This window comes from Pteropus alecto, unplaced genomic scaffold (genome assembly GCF_000325575.1).
Source record: "Pteropus alecto unplaced genomic scaffold, ASM32557v1 scaffold8, whole genome shotgun sequence".
In the NCBI taxonomy this organism is placed as follows: Eukaryota; Metazoa; Chordata; class Mammalia; order Chiroptera; family Pteropodidae; genus Pteropus; species Pteropus alecto.
The window spans coordinates 7,341,652-7,348,946 of NW_006494609.1; the positions used below are offsets into that span (position 1 = coordinate 7,341,652).

Below are 7,295 nucleotides of genomic sequence, written 5' to 3' on the forward strand. Positions count from 1 at the left end.
ATGGTCAGGTAGCATATGGAGCATGGATATAATGGACATAAAGGGATGATTCACATGCAGGATGGAGCGAGACTCATGAGATTTTATCACACTACTCAGAATAGCGTACAATTTAAAACTTGTGAATTGTTTATTTCTGGAATTTTTCATTTAATATTTTCAGACCAAGGTTGACCATGGGGAACTGAAACTACAGAAAGTGAAACTGTGGATAAAAGTGTGCTATGTTCTAGGCCGGAAGACAGCAAACTATAACAGCCCATGGGCCAAACATTCTGCCCTCTGTCTGTGTATGGCCCATGAGCAAAGAAATAATTTTTATATTTTTTAATTATTAAAACATTTCAAGATAAAAATATTTTGTAATATCAAAAAAATACATGAAATATAAATTCCAGTGTCTATAAATAAAGTTCTATTGGAACACAGTCAAGATCATATGCTTCTGCATTGTCTGTGGTTTATTTGGTACTACACAACTGCAGAGATGAATAGTTGTGAAAAGAAATGATATTGCTCATGTTGCTTAAAATATTTATTGAGTGGTTCTTTATAGTAAAAAAATTTACCAAACCCTGTTCTGGGAAATGGTGCTATTTGGTGATGGTTTAATCCCAAAGGTGGTTCCTCTACGCTATCCCGCCCCACCTCCCCCGCCCCACTGATGTTCATACGGAGTGGAGGTGAAAGGCAGCACATCAAAGTGTTAACGGTGGAAAATTACCTTTGAGAGAACATCATCTGAGCTGTGACAGACATTTAATATTTTTTAAGTGAATGAATGCATACAGAGGGATTCACAATGAATCAGTGTTTTTTAAAAGTCCTATGTCAGTCTGTCCCTTGCCACTCCATTGAAGAAGCCAACAATTGCTTTGGGAACTTTTGGATTCCTTACTGTGGGGAGATGCTCTGGTTTAAGAATTTCTAGAGTCATGGAATAATGGGGAAAGACTCTTCTCTCACCGAAATCTGGTTTCTGAGAGGGCTTTCCTGACCCTACTGAGTTTGACAGGCCACCCTGACCAGTGGAATTAACCATGCTTCAAGCAGGGGCTATGAAATAAGAACTTCTGGTATATTAACTTGTCTCTAGACTTGTGCCACTAGCCATACGTGGCTATTTAAATTTATATTCAAATTATTTAAAATTAAATAAGATTAATATTTTAATTCCTCAATCACACTTTTAAGTACTCAATAACCACACATGGTTAAGGGCTTCTGTTTTGGATGGCTCAGAGTAGATCATTTCTATCATCATAGAAAGTTCTATTGAACAGTGCTGCTCCAGACAGTAGAACAACTCTTTTATGCAATTGATGATATTGCATAGGATTGAGCATTTTTGCCTTACATCATCTGTGTAATTTATTAAGCTAAGCTTCTGTTCCCAGTATTTTCTATGGCAACATATCTCTAAATTGAGAAATCACTGAGACTGAAGATTTGCCATCCAAAAGTCTGTTTTCTAAATTTCAAAACTCTATGTGTATCTCTCTTACCTAGGCTTGTGATCCAAAACTTAGAAGTGGCTCCTCATCTCACATGAGAAACTCGAAGGCTGGTTTTTCACTGAATATAATTCTTATTATGCAATTATGCTATACCAAGGTCTGTGAGTATACATTAGCAATCATTTATTTCTCTGTGATGTGTTTAAAGCCTTATGGGCTATAAATCAAGTAATTATGAATGTTTTCTGGCTTGCAGCTTTACTTATACCACTGTTCTCTACACCCAGGGCCTTCTGACCAAGCCTCTGAGAGTACTTCACATCTCTGTACTCATTAGAACATCTCATTCTCCTAGATGGATGACAGGGGTTAAGTCTACTCACAGATGGAGAGACCAAAGGAAAGAAAATTACAAGGTTGTGTGTGACATTGACCATTCTAAGAACTGAATCCACGAAACCAATAGTAACTGACCCAGTCCTCACAGTGATGATTTGACCTTTGAAGAACATTCCTTACCCGAAATTCCTTTACAGGCTTTTTTGGTTTTTGGTTTTTTTTCCAGATTCATTTTCTGCATTTATGGAAAAGAGCAATTCTTTTCCTTTCTTTTTTTTTCTTCTTTTACTAATTAGAAAAGTGCTTAATGTTCATTTAAAAATTTTTAGCAAGTATAAAGGAGAAAAAAAATCCAGAAACCAATTGCTAGTTAATTCCGCTTTTTTTTTTTTCTTCATTCCAGAACTATTTAGAAATGCAGCTTTCCACTTTACCTCTTGGTGCTTACTTTTCTCCCTTTCTATAAATCTGACAGATAACATAGTATGTTGGAAACAGCATAATCTTCGGCATCAGACCAACCTGTGTACAAATCCTGGCTCTGACACTGTGTGAAGTTGGGTAAATCATTTAAACTCTCTGAGTTCCATTTCCTTATATGTAAAATCAGTGTACTTATAGTAGCTCTGCAGGCTTTCTAGCAACAAACTACAGAAATGATCCCTGAAAGTATAGTCTTTCTGTAGGTTTTCTAAGGATTCAAATAATCTCTGCTATTTAGGGCACTATCTAGGCTGTTTGGGACACAAGACAATGAGTTCCACCCAAATCGTTTCTCTGCACCAACTTGGAGCAACACAAATGAGCAGAATTTTTTTTTAATCATAAAAAGAAGTTTGGAACAGGGAATCAGGGAATGTGAGCCCCTGGGGTAGTGCCCAAGTTTTTCCATGATTCAGGGAGGGAAGACAGATTTTTTTCTTTTTCCTGGGCCAGGCTTGCAAATCCCCAAGTATGCCACCAACTACAAAACATCCCATGTTAATACACCATTCAGAGCAATGATTGTTAGGTTCTCAAGTAAAGTTGTAGACTCAACACAGAAGAGGATGTATGCAAGGCAGGTAGGGCTGTGTAATCTTAAATTACAGTTAGTTAAATGGGAGCCTTTGAGAAATGATTAGGTTTATCCATAGTATTTAGAGGTCTCTCTTGCCAACTCACATACTACTGCCACAATAGGGATGAAGGAATCATGGAACCTTCTATACAGCCTTGCCAATTCTCTTTTTTTCCAGGCTGATTATTCAGTTTGGAAATTAACCCAGATTCCTTGTTTCTCTTTCTGCTTACTTTCCTCCACTGTTTTCTGATCAATTCGCTTATTAGAAGCTCTGCCAGAGGGTAGAAAGGAACATGTTCAGGAAGCATTGAGTCAATGTTTCATTGTTTTCTAGTAACACAGATAAAAGTTATTTGGAAGACTATACTCTAAGACTGTCCTTTGCTCCTGATTATGCAAATGACAGATCAATCAAAGCCCTGGTAGAATTATCTTGTTTTCTACAGCTACATGCCATTCTTTAGAACTGGACATTCAAGAGCTATCATCTCCTTTTTCCCTCATTACCATGAACAAATTAAAATCTGGGTATACCAAAACTCTCCCAGAGGCTGTATATTTATTTTTAGCTCCACACATTGATCTAAAACTAGTTTAGAAAAAAAAAAAAAAAAGTGAATTTTATCTTTCAACTAATGAGAACAATTTATAACATATTGAATAACTTAGAGGGTTTCCATTGTATTGTAAAGTCAGCAATTGATATAGCTTACTTTCCTGCCTTACGACCTGATTTTATGAAAAGTACAGTTGTTTGGGAAAAGTTTTAAGAACATTGTTTTCTAACCACCTCACCACTATGCAATATTTATTGTTACTGCAGAGATATTTTTTCCCCGTAGGCCCAGCTTGAGATCATTTTATGCCCTAAAACACATCACAGTATGCCCTGGAGCGTATCTTGGGAATCAGAAGTGAATCTTTAAATCACCTAATTTTACATTTCAGTAACTATGGTTTGGTCAGTATCTGTGCAGAACACACACTGAGGCAGAGGTTAAAAACACAAAGACAAAACCTCAGACTCAGTGGAATAAATAATTTGACTTTAGGTGGAAAGAGTCTGTAATTTTTGTCGACTTTGTCTTTCAAAATACCCCTTTCAAAAAATATTAGCACCTCAACATACATAAAACGACACCCTCCTCTAACCAAAGTATTTTTAAAAATAATTAGTCACTGTCTTTATTATATGTGAGTGGTCAAATAAACAAGATATGCCTGCTTCTAAATGATTTATCACTTCTGATCTTTATTTGTTCAATTTGAAGATTTTTGCTTTTCATATTGCCAGTGAGCCCTTGGAAGCTAAAAATGAGATCCAGTTACCAAGATCTAGGTAAGCTATCTATTTGGAATTTTTTTTTTTTTTGAATGCTCAGGTATGCAGATCCAACTATGACCATAAAACTACCTTTATTTTATTCTTAAAATTATAAAAAATGTACATGGACTTTGGCAAACAACAAAATTTGCCATGGGATCTTCATCGGTTTAATCAGGCCCAGTTTTTTGTCCTGAAAAGTGGATTTAGAAATACTTACTTCATAGGATGGTTGCAATCTAACACAGGTCTCAGTGTAAACATCTGAGAATTTTGCCTGTCATGCAAGAGACAATTAAATACTCTCTTTATAAGCAAACTGGAAAAGTTAATTGAATACCTTCTTATTGTGTTATAGGCAAGACGGTCTCATTTGGAAAAAGAAATGCCTCTAGGATATATCGGGTTTTCTGAAGTGTATAAAGAAGCAAGTTTTTTTCTTTTTTTTCTCTTTCTTTTTGCTTTAGTTTTGATTTAGCTGTGTTTGAGGTCCTTCTATACACCACACATTAAGCTAGGCATTGGTATTTATTTCCTTCTGGACTACAGCAGCCAAGGCTGACTCCCTATTATTATCCATTTCATCCCCAAATCATTGGCCCAAGTAAACACTGATGATTCCATAGCTTCCGTAAGTGATGGGTTTGGGAGAAACAAATTTTGGTTAAAAAGGTATGGGGCAAATTTGGAAGACAGGACACTTGCTAAGAGACTGCCACCTGTTGTAATAATTTCTCTTCTATCTCTGGACTGGGTCATTTTAGGAGATATAGCAGCTATCTGTGACTAGCATGAAGATAAAATCCAGGGATGACAGAGGGCACTCTTTGATGATACTCCTTGAGTTGCTAAAACAACAAACGCTGAAGTCCGCTCTTCTGCTGGATTTCTTATATGTGAAATAAAACATGTCCTTGTGTAAGTCAGTCTGGATCACTTGGATTTAACAAGTCAAAACACCATTCTAACTAAAATTGTTCCCTTGCTTCTACTAGTTCCTTTTCCCTCACAGTTCTATGGTCAACACAGTAGCCAGAGTGATCTTTTAAACTACTGTCTTCTCATTTCCTGGCAAAAAAACCATCTGGTGGCCTCCAATAACCCTAAGAATAAAATCCCAAATCAGTACCAAGGTTTACAGCCTTTCATAAGCAATTCTATAGCGGCCTCCAGGAGAAAGGACAACAGCATCCAGTGTCATCTCCTATCCGCCTTAACCGGTCTAGCTCTGCTACACCCACAGTAGCCTTCTTTCTGTTCTTTGAATATAGCTCATTCCCATCTCATGTCCTTCTCTCTTGTTCTTCCTTCTGTCTGAAGTGCTCTTTTTCCATTTTTATTTTATTGTGTTCTCAGCTCAAAGTCACCTTTTCAGAGAGACCTTAATCATCTTATTTAAAAAAAAAAATAGCTTGCCTACTTAACTCTCTACTTCATTATATTATATTTCTTCATTACATATGTCACTATCTAAAATTATATTATTTATTTGTTTACTGGGTTTGTCTGTCTTCTATACTAATATGAAAACTTTATGAGAATAGAGAGGCCTGTCTGCCTTGTTTTCCCTTACATCTCCGAGGCCTTGCACTGTGCATAGCATATAATTCCTATCAAATAAATGAAAGGCAGAACTATTGTAGGGATAGGAGTAACTCAGCCTGAGATAAATAGACAAAGCAGAATGAATAATCAAAGGCAATAGGAAAATAATGTTCAAAAGAAATCTCAATAGAGTAATTAAAATATAAAAAGTACAAATAGAAACATGTAATATAAAACAAATGGCTAGAAATACCAATGGCTAGGGGTCTAGCTCTGAGAAAAGAAAAATAAATGGATGTTACTTATGCACAACAGCAAATCTAAATACAAAAAGAAAGACATGGAACCTAGGTCCCAAGAGGAGGTAACCTTGGCTGCTCAGGATATTAGAAGGACCTGAGATCTAAGTTGAAGTACTCCAAAGATGTAAATTTAGTTATAATTGGTCAAAAAGTTTAGAATTGCATATTTTCTCCCTTCTTTCTGGGAAAAGAATATGAACTATTAGAAAGAGATAAGAGCTCTGTCTCTAGGAAACTGCTGAAAATTTAAAGGAGTATGAAAAAATAGGAGGGGCACAACCTTTAAAAAGTACATCTTTAAATAGTATTATGATGACATGCTCTTTGAAATAAATAAACAGAAAAAAGGTTTGAATCAGGAAAACGAACAGAACATACAAGGAAAGAGAAGCCATCTGAAATGTAAAGTGGTATCTTCTCTGTTCACACAACAGTATAGCTAAAGTTAAGTCTTCCAAAGCTTAGAAATTAGACAGTTATACAATGGTTGGGGTCGGGGGAGGGCAGAGTCAGCTATAACAGGAAGTACTTAAAACATGCTTGAAGGGAAGAACAAGATGTGAGAACTTTGTAATAGATATTAAAAATACATACGAAAAAGATGTCGATGCAGAGGTAAACTCAAAAGCTATAAAACACTGAGAGATCCCCATCTACATAAGCGATTGGAGAGAAGAAAAAAGGTGAAATTCTAATGGACTTCAAGCAATTGGAAAACTAAAGTCGATTTAAAGAAATTTATGATGGTCTTTCAGAACAGTTAGGCCCCAACCAGAGTTCATGATCTATAACTCTGTTTTTGCATAAAAGTTCACCATTAAGCCAAGGACAGCAACGTGATCATAAACAGATCAAGGAAAAAGTATATGAAGAGCAGTAATCTTCAAAACAAACAAAAACCTTAAAAAAAAAAAAAAGGGCTTACCTGGCAGAAATAAGAAGAGGAAAAACATAAAGCCATCTGTGCTGACCAGATCTCCTTAACTCAATCACCAGGAGAAGTCTCCCAGGACTGGAGACTGAATTGTGAGAGGAGGATAGGAAGGACTGTGGGGTCCTGAAAATTTTGATCTTTTTCTACTATGTAAGACATGCGAGGCTATTTTGACTAAAATAATGGTAACAGCTAACATTTTTTAGTACTGACTGGTTACCACTGTTCTAAGCATTTTATATGTAGAATCTTCTCTCTCAGAACACTACAAAGTAGGTTCTCTTTCTCCTCCAGTTTATAAGAGGAAAAAGTATCTTATCTGATTTCACAG

The 7,295-nt window shown here is 36.1% G+C and overlaps 1 pseudogene; it reads right to left on the reverse strand.

Moving 5' to 3' along the window:
• Positions 1-2,401: 2,401 nt before the first annotated feature.
• LOC112473903 lies at positions 2,402-2,475 on the reverse strand (annotated as a pseudogene).
• Between the last annotated feature and the right edge of the window lie 4,820 nt (positions 2,476-7,295).